At 42.5% G+C, this 10,297-nt stretch overlaps 1 pseudogene; it reads right to left on the minus strand.

Moving 5' to 3' along the window:
• Positions 1 to 262: 262 nt before the first annotated feature.
• Positions 263 to 380, minus strand: LOC126425483 (5S ribosomal RNA; annotated as a pseudogene).
• Positions 381 to 10,297: the final 9,917 nt, after the last annotated feature.

Below are 10,297 nucleotides of genomic sequence, written 5' to 3' on the forward strand. Positions count from 1 at the left end.
GGTGAACAATGCACCGCCGACTGGTGTAAATAACGAGTACGGTAGCTGGCAAGTAAAAAAGTACTCCGTCTTCACGCCACAAGTGGCCCACTGGGACCATCCGAATGCCATGTCATCCTCAGGTGAGGATGCGAGTAGGAGGGGAGTATGGTCAGCACATCGCTCTTCCGGTCGTTATGATGGTTTTCTTTGACCAGAGCCGCTACTATTCGATCGAGTAGCTCCTCAATTGGCATCACGAGGCTGAGTGCACCCCGATAAATGGCAACAGCGCATGGCGGCCTGGATGGTCACCCACCCAAGTTCCGGCCACGCCCGACAGCGCTTAACTTCGGTGATCTGACGGGAACCGGCGTATTCACCGCGGTAAGGCCGTTAAGCTGGCAAGTACAAAACGCAATTAGGTAATCAAACAATCCGCCAACAGTCAACATAAGCACAGTTACGTATCAGATAGTGGGCAAGGGAACCGAAATTTCGAAGGAAGAGCTGCACAAGACACCAATCGGAGGAGCTAAACCCACAACGTACACTTAGTTGACATCACCACAAATGATGAGGTCAATATCCCAGTCAGCCAGGAAAACAAACAGGTCTCCACAGGTCACCCATTCGACGACTAATGAAGAAGGTCGGGGCATAAAGCTAATTAAAAACTGTGTGGTTAGATATGATCAGAGTGGAGGTAGTAAAGACGAATTGTGCCTGGAAGATACTACTAACCATGAAAGGGAAGGTGAGGAAACTGTGCAAGAAGTAATCAACGCCCAAATACATTAAATGTACCAACGGTACTAGATACGGGCACTATGACTGACGTGAAATCTGAGGAGTGATGAAATGCAAAAGCGAGGCTGCATACCAACACTTCCAGTTCAGAACTGCAGAATACAGACAGCAGTAGGAAGCAAGTCTAAGGGAGTCAAACTGTAAGCATTAATCCCTGTTAAAATTGATAATTTTTCTTTACAATGCATTTTACTAGTGGTTGAGAAATTAATAGTAAATTGCTTATTGGTATGGACACTTTTAGAAAAAATCTGCATAAATTGTTATAGAAAAATGGACATGCCATTTTACAAGAAACGACCAACAATTCTCAGTACATCTGTGTATTGCGTGTATTGAACCGGGGCCTAGAAACGACGTAGAGGCTTCGTCCCACAGTAGACGTCAGTGGTTCACAACTCCACAACAGGCCACAACAGTCCCTCCACCCCTCCGCCGCCCGCCACCCGACCTAGGGTTATTGTGCAGTTCGGGCCCCAGTGGACGAGCGTAATCCCAAACGCCTGCGTGGTAGAGTAATTACGGTGTACGTGTACATGCAGACAGTGTTTGCGCAGCAGTCGCCGACACAATGTAACTGAGTCGGAATAAGGGGAACCAGCACGCATTCGACGAGGTAAGTGGGAAACCGCCTTAAAAACCATCCAGGGGCCAGCCGGAACTAATCTGCTAGGTGGATTCGTGCCGGGGACCGGCACACCTTCTTCCTCGAGAGGCACCGCGTTAGACCGCGCAGCTAGCCGGGCGGGATCAGTACATTTGGTTATAACAAACATCCATGAAAATAAAAACAAGAGCACACCTCAAATATCCACATACAATTCTTTCTGCCAGCTGTTATGCTTATAAATATACAAGAGGTTGAATAGTTACCAGAAGAGGACATAGGTCATAAAATCGTACACAACTAGGTAAGTGAATCTGCGTGTTTGCCGAAAGACCAGAAAGAGGAACTTCAGAAACTAATAGTCAGATACACACGTGTTTTGGGAGACGCCCTGGTGTGACAAAATACAGATTAGAAAAATCAAGAAGGATTGTGTACATACCCAGCGTGAGAGTTCATTTCAAGCTGTACATCATCACAAATTTAGGCTTAAAGTTAAGGAAAGATTTTCACTTACTTATTTCATGTTTCTTAATTGAATGGAATGTAAGTTTTAGTTATTTAAGATTTTTATTGTATGTCCATGAGCCATAGAAAGCTCTGAAACACTTCCATGGCCGAGCGCGAAATTTATTTTAACCATGTGTGCACTCTTTAAACGCACTGTAGTAATATGCCTGAGACGCAAAACGCGAGATGTAGTGAAGAGAGGGAGACACTACGGAAATGCAGTGGATCTACCTTACAAGTCAACAACTGCTGCACATGCAAACAGCACAACGCAGCTCGACGCATTCAATAGCTATAGCCTGCAGACGAAGTCACTTTAGCAAATGAAAGACAATCAAATTGGGTTATTAGGAACTTTAGAATATCAGTTAACTACTATAGAAATGAGAAGACAAGAATTAATCTCAGGTATATTTACAATACGTCATAAGTTATAAAAGTTAGACAATGGTCTGGTACTACCAAACTGTAAGGGGTCAGACCAGATACTGTGAGCATAGACTGCTGATGAGAGCTCCAAGCATGTGTGTCCATGGTTAGTTTGCACACGATCACGAGTCTTACAGCTACTCACCGACACAATCTTCGCAATAACACATTTATACACATCATAATACACAAGAGTGATATCTTGTAGTAAACAAGGTATAAGTCACAATCACTGAAGGACAATCATTACAGATGTTGATTTGTGTAACACGGTGGTGTACTGTAAAATTTACCAGTATGTAGGAAACACTAAACAAGTGAGTTAGCACAAAAACGAGTAACTGTTCAGAAAGAATGTACTGAATGATTCTCTTATAGATAAACGAAGGACGGTAGTAACAGAGCGAAATGAATGCTTCTTCCTTTCCATATAAACATTCCTGTTGGGCAGTAGTAGACTTGGAGAAGTGTAGCTATGAGTTGCTATGTTGGATTATCGCGACTTAATGGCATGAGGTTTTCTTCTCTTCAGCAACTGGAATGACAGACGCTCGCGCCATGTAGGATTTATGGACGGATGTTTATGCCCATTACGTGAAACTTATGTACACATGTTGTCCTGTTAATACTGAAAGATGAAACTTAAATTGGATTGACCAATACATTTTGATTAATAATCAGCGTTGGCGGCGGAAGACTTGCAGCATAAGAAGTCACCCTCATTCTCCCAACGGCCTTGTCAAAGAGGAAGGAGGAGCGGACGGAGGTTCAGGGCACTCTCTTATCCTAGGGGTGGGAAACTGCCCCTAAAGAAAAGAAATCAGCAGTGGTGAACGGCATGAGGATACAGCAGGCAATGCAAACCACTGCATGAAAGAAAAATAGCTTGGATCCACAAGACATGTGGCTTGTAATTGAAGGAGTGTCATGATGATCTCTCCATTGGGTAAAGTTCCGGAAAAGCCCCCATTCGGATCACTGGGAGGGGACTGCCAAGGGCAAGGTGACCATGAGAAAAAGATTGAATAACTAGCGAAAGAATAACTTTCTACGACTTGCAGCGTGGAATGTTAGAGGCTTGAACGGGGTGGGCAAGTTAGAAAATCTGAAAACCAAAATGCAAAGGCTCAATCTAGGTCCAGTAGGGGTCAGTGAAGTGAAATGGCAAGAAGACAAGGATTTATGGTCAGATGAGCACATCAATAGCAGCAGAAAATGGTATAACGGGAGTATGATTCGGTATAAATAGGAAGGTAGGACAGAGAATGTGTTACTGTGAACGGTTCAGTGATAGGGTTGTTCTTATCAGAACTGGCAGCAAACCAACACCGACAGCGGTAGTTCGGGTACAAATGCCGACGTCGCAAGCTGAAGAGAGAGAGAGAGAGAGAGAGAGAGAGAGAGAGAGAGAGAGAGAGAGAGAGAGAGAAGTATGTGAGGGTATTGAACAGGTTACACAGTAAGTAAAGGGTGATGAAAATCTAGTAGTCATTGGAGGACTGGAATGCAGTAGCAGGGGAAGGAGTAGAAGAAAACGTTACAGGAGAATACGAGTTTGGGGCAAGAAATGAGCGAGGTGAAAGACTAATTGAAATCTGTAATAAATTTCAGCTAGTAATAGCGAGTACACTGTTCAAGAATCGCAAGAAGAGGAGGTATACGTGGAAAAAGGAGGATGATACGGGAAAATTTCAGTTAGATTACTTCATGGTCAGACAGACATCCCTAAATCATACACTGGATTATAAGGCGTACCCGGCAGCAGGTATAGACTCACATCTCATATCACAATTTCATAGCGATGGAGAGTATGCTGAAGTTTAAGAGATTAGTCAGGAGAATCAATACACAAAGTAGTGTGATACCCCGAAGTACTAAGGAATGACGAGATGGGCTTGAAGTTCTCTAAGGCTATAGATACAGAAATAAGGAATAGCTCAGCAGGCAGTACAGTTGAAGACGAATGGACATCTTTCAAAAGGGTAATCACAGAAGTTGGGAAGAAAAACATAGGTACAAAGAAGTTGACTGCGAAGAAAACATGAGTAACAGAAGAAATACTTCTCTTGATCGATGAAAGAAGGAAGTACAAGTATGTTCAAAGAATTTTAGTAATACAGAAATAGAAGTCGCTGAGGAATAAAATAAATAGGAAGTGCGGGGTATATAGGACGAAATGGTTGTCCGAAGGACTAACTCAGCGCATAGGAAAGTCGAAACGCCTTCGGTGAAATTAAAAGTAAGGGTGGTAACATTAATAGTGCAACGGGAATGCCACTGTTATATGCAGAACAGAGAGCGGATAGGTGGAAAGGGTACTTTGAAAACCTCTATGAGGGAGAAGACTTGTCACAGGAAGAAACAGGAGCCGATTTAGAAGAGATAGGGGACCTAGTATTAGAATCAGAATTTAAGAGAGCTTTGAAGGATTCCAGATCAAATAAGGCAGGAGGGATAGATAACATTCCATAAGAATTTCTAAAATCATTGGCGGAAGTGGGTCCGCACAGTTCCAGAACACGCCGGGACCACTGACGGCACGCATGGACTGCCGGATGGAAGGGCTGTGGTCACGAGCGTGCACGACCTCGTCGTAAAACGGATCCAGCAAGCTTTAAGATGAGTGCATTTCAATCCATGTAGAGAAACCTCCACCATTGTGATAGCTCGCGATTCTCCATTGACTTGGGTTCGTGTTGCTGTTCGTAGAGTCGCCGAGGCAAAGAGCAGCGAGTGGAGTGCTTGGCGAGGGCGGATCTGATTAGCTTACCTCGACTTCTTATTGATATTTACTGCGTTTGTTAAATTCAACCAGCGGTAATTTTTCTTGCCTGGTGGCCGCTAACGCCCCAGTTACCTGCCCTGGGGGTTAGTGTATGTAATGGCAGTGTACGTTTCCTCGCCTTGCCGCTGCTGTCCGATAAGGCATGTAGTTTTGACACCTTTCTTGATTGTAGGCCGTGAGTGATCCTTCTACTATGGTGGTAGTGGTTCCTTTCTCGTTCTGGGAGCTCTACACACAGTTTTCTGGGGACTTAGTGCAGACCTCCGGTTCCGGCTTTGGCGTATTGTTCCATTGCTGCATTTGGTTCATCGGACGTCAGGTAGCTTCAGCAAGATTATCATTAGTCATTCGATAGACTGCCACTAGTCTGAGTTACCATCTTGTAAAGTGAATGCTGCGCTTGGCTGCCTATCTCATAGCTCACGAAAGTGTTTGTTGCCGGACCTTCTCCGAGGTTGATTCCTGGAGCACCGTCTCTGGCCTCTTGGTTCTTGTAAGATGTGTGTGTTCTAAAAGGAGGTCTGATGGCCAGTAGTTCAGTGTAGCGCTCCTTCAGCCCACGCCTTATGCGGGTATAATCTACCCTTTAAGGAACTTATGTTCTGGTCCTGGTGTTTTATTATTGTATTATTTATTACAATACCTTGTAATGCCTACATTAAAGGTTATATATGTCTAGTTAATAGTTCTGGTTGCCTTCTGGAATAAATCTAGCAGAGTAGTGCTCAGTGAATGTTAAGGGTTGTGTTACAAAGTTTGCCATCATCTTATTTCGCTCTTTTGGTGATCAGTTGCTTGTTTTTTAACTGTTGCTATTGTATTTGCTGGTTTACAGCAGATTTCTACATTTTTTTATGTTATTGCCTTTCCTGGCATGTAAGGCCTTCAGCCGTGATTGTGTTCATTTGCCTTAAAATTCTAATTCGGTATTTGTATTTTAGCAGTAAGCCTTAAAACCTTATTTACTGCCATTCCTGGCGTCTGATGCCTTCGGCAGTGTTTGTGGCGACTTACCTTTAATATTTCAATACTGGTAAGTTGTAAATTGCAGCGAGTCATTAAACAATTCTTAAATTGTTACCATCCTTGGCATGTAACGCCTTCTGTCCAGATCACAGTGGCTTGCTTTTAAAATATTATCTGTTGTATCTGTATATAATGGTGATTTTCTAAATTGTAACAACTCACTGAAAACACTATTGTTTACACAGTTGTTTATTCCTTCATTAATAACGTGTGGAATTTTTTATTTATTGTTGAGACTGGAATTACTGGTTTATAATAAATTGTGTGTAACTGTAAAAGGCAACCAAAAGTAACTGATTACGGCCCCGTCCACAATCGTAACCGAATCCTGCCTTCCTTTAACTACCAGGTTTCAATACACATTGCTCTCGTCAATCAAATAACTAAGTTCTATTTATACTTGAGGTCAATTCGACTAAATGTCCTTGATCTGCAGCTGAATATTAACTCACGAGATTATCCTGTGGATTATCGGTTCTTGGATAGCTGACAGAACCTTTATAAACTGCCGTGGTACCACCCACACGCAGGGGGGGGGGGGGGGGACACCTTGCTTGCATGTACCTGTTTGCTTATGATTCCTCCAATACGTCGGACGTACAAAAAATCTTTCGTTTGGTTCCAACCACGAGTTCCGTAATTTTTTGTCAGGTTCCCTCCGTTGTCAATCAGAGGCCAAAGTAAAAGTCCCCTCTTAAATTTTCGCAAATCTGAGTGAAAAGACTGCGGGATTTGATATGTGTCTGCAATACATACTTTGGGTTATTTCTCGCAACGTATAACGTTTTACAAAAATTATTGCGATATAAAATTTTAAGAACTGTTAGTTGTTATAAATCGAAAAAAATGACATGGAAGATTACAATTCAGTATTAAATCATTGAATGTGTGTGTTCTTCACATGGAAGTTTCAAGACCATAGAACAGCGGAGGAGAAAGTCAGCGACTGCTTACGAGTTGATCAAAAGGTGAATATAACGCAAACGAAAATGTGTTTAAAATTAATTACTTGAACAGAGACTGAGATGAAAAATTTTAGTATACCAGATCAGCCGATAACCGGGGAAGGAAATTACAAGAGAGGACTTTAGAATGAGGAGAGCGGTTGTCCATAAAATTCGATAACGAAAAGAGTTTTATTAGCTATAGTATTAGTGTGTAGGATTTGATGCCTCATATTAAAAATAGAAGTAGATTATTTAAAAGAATTAATCTCACTTACTCACTTCTGATTTTATTGATACTGCGTCTTTAGTATTAATTGATGGCATTACACGTTCATGAACGTATTTTGCTTTTTTTTTTCTTGAAGGGTGTATATTTACTTTGCATGCTTCGTAAACGAGAGAATACACACTGACAATAACAACATTTCGTAACGCCAATTGAAATTCTAAGATAAGAAAAACGACTCAAAGATATTCTCCGAATGGGACCGAAATTGATACATCTGATGTACATATATACACAAATAAATGATTACAGTTTCAGAAAAACTAGATGATTCATTCAAGAGAAAGAACGTCACAAACTGAGCAAGTCAATAACGCGTTGCTTCATCTCTGCCCCATATGCAAGTAATTATTCGGCTTGGCGCTGACTGACAGAGTTGTCAGGGCCTCCTGAAGGATATTGTGTCAAATTTTGTACATTTGGTGTGTGTGTGGGGGGGGGGGGGGGTTTAGATCATGAAATTCCCGATTTGGTTGGACGATCCTGCACGTAATAATCCGAACATTCTCTTCTGCGGAGAGACCCGGCGATCTTGCTGGCCAAGGTAGTCTGGCAATCACTTAGGTAAGGTATTAGAGTGGAATTCGTGTCTTTCCAACGTGTGTGCGGTAAATGCGGATGCGTGAACTATGGCGACGATATTCCTAAACGCGTGAAACAAGAGCCGTTGCTCCTGTTATTCTTTCCTTGGCTGGGAAAGGACAAACGCCGCTAGACATCCATCGGTGACTGAAGGATGTGCATGGGACAGCTTATCTGCCGAAAACCGTCGTTGTGGCATGGAGCACGAGGTTCTGTGCTGGTCGCGATTCGACACAAGACTCCATTCGATCTGGGAGGCCAGCCTCATCCATTACGCCAACTCAGGTGGGAGATATTTGAGCACTCGTCCTGTAGTCCTGATCTCTCCCCATACGCCTAACACGTCTTCGTCCCTTAAAAAGAGTCTTGAAGGGTCGACGATTGCTGACGGACGAGGATGTGCAGCAGGCAGTTGCAGACTTCTTCACGCAGCAGGACATGTTGTTTCACCAAACGTGTATCTTATACCTGGTGTGTCGGTGGGATGGTTGCCTCGATGCCCACGACGACATTGCTTGATTGTCTTACCAGTTCTGGACTGTATGGGCCTCGAACAGAAACATTTTGATCGCTCTTTATGTTTGTAAAGAGAAAACGAACGTTCTATACCAACAGATAAAAGCGTATAGTACTTTGTGTTCAAACGGTGATCAATTTTCTTGGTCGTTGCCACGTCCTCCACATCAGAGTTTTTGGTTCTGCTTTGCTTGAACTTCTGTTTTCCAACATTATAAAGAGCATCCTTCATGTTTGTCAAAGTGGTCCATTGTGTTTCTTGTTTAAAATACTTTTTCCCGAAGTTTCTTTTGGCTGTTATCAGGAAGGAGTTTTCGTGTACAACATAAAGTTCATCTTAACGTTCTTGTTTACCTGACTCTTCTTTAACCTTTCTGGTCTGGCAAGACATCTATAAATCTAGTTACAACCCTAAAAATTATTACAGACAAACAATACAGATTTGAATCACAGATGATTGTGGGGTGGAGGGGAAGGTGATAAAAGAAATCATTTTACATCTCAGCATCTTGGATGCAGACAGAGAAGAGAAATCAAACAGTTAGAGGAACATCAAAAGTCGTACAAGTTACACTCGCCACAGTGTGACATACTGAACCTCAAACTGTTTGTGCTCGTGGAGTAGTCACAGCCTAGGCATCCCGCGAACAGTAAGTGCGGCGATCATTGGGACAATTGACGTACTTAAGTAATCTACCTTATTCACGTAAATTACAGGCATTGACAATATTTCTGTTTGATTTGATTTTTCTTGTGACTAATTTACTTAATGTTTTTGTCAGCACTTCATCAATTTTCAACTACTTCAGTTTGTTTTATTTTGGAGTGTTAATCATGATGATGTGACAATAGTGTATTGCATTGCCAAATAACGGTTATTTCTTCACTATACACGAGGTATCAAAACTCTTCTGCGGAAGGTTTTATGGTACCGTTTCTGCTTCTGTTGCATCAACAGTTAAAATATAAATAGTAAGTTTGACAATGGTTTTAAAACGCTAGAAAAGTAAGAATATTCCCAAACATCTATTCTCTCTGTGCGGGAATGAAAATGAATTAGAAGAAAGGGAGCGTGACGAGGAGAGTAAAGTTAAACTTTCACACATAAAGGTGTCCAGTATCGCTGTAGATCCACAGAACGGAAGTATGACATTTGACTCGATGAAAGTAGGATGTAGATTTAGCCTCGATGGTGTAAGTTATTCCAAGCGTAAACCACGGCTTCAACGCGATGTATATACAGGTAAAATATTCTCTAGCTTCCAGCCACGCGAATTGGTTAAACGCGCACTATCTTTCGGCCACGTATTCCTCGGCCGTTGTGAAATGGTGACTGTCGTGTCATAGCTGCTGCCGTTCAAAACAGAAAATACTCTGGAAAACGGAGACTGAATTGCATTCGACGAGGCATCTATTACTAAACAGACAAACGTTTTCTGGGACAAAATTTCTGACAACACCCTTAATAAAAATGGCGGCTACAGTCAAGTATACCTCGTCAGTCGGCCATCGGAACGTTACGACAGGCGGCGTGTGTGTGCAACGAAAACATTACCATATATAGCATTGGAGTGGGCACCTGCGAAGTCACGGACGCCAGCACGACACCTCGCCCTGTAAAACCAAGAGACATGTAACAGATTGTAGGTACAAACTCAATGGTGACGAGCCGTAGCAGCTTCACAACTCCAGAAGCAGCTTTAAACGACACCCAGAAGACAGGAATGCTTAGATCCATGCAGGAAAAATGCACGGCACTATGACATGATCCAATAAAGAGCCGGCAGCAAAATATCCTTCATCTGAGCCGAGGTATGTCG

This window comes from Schistocerca serialis, chromosome 1 (genome assembly GCF_023864345.2).
Source record: "Schistocerca serialis cubense isolate TAMUIC-IGC-003099 chromosome 1, iqSchSeri2.2, whole genome shotgun sequence".
In the NCBI taxonomy this organism is placed as follows: Eukaryota; Metazoa; Arthropoda; class Insecta; order Orthoptera; family Acrididae; genus Schistocerca; species Schistocerca serialis.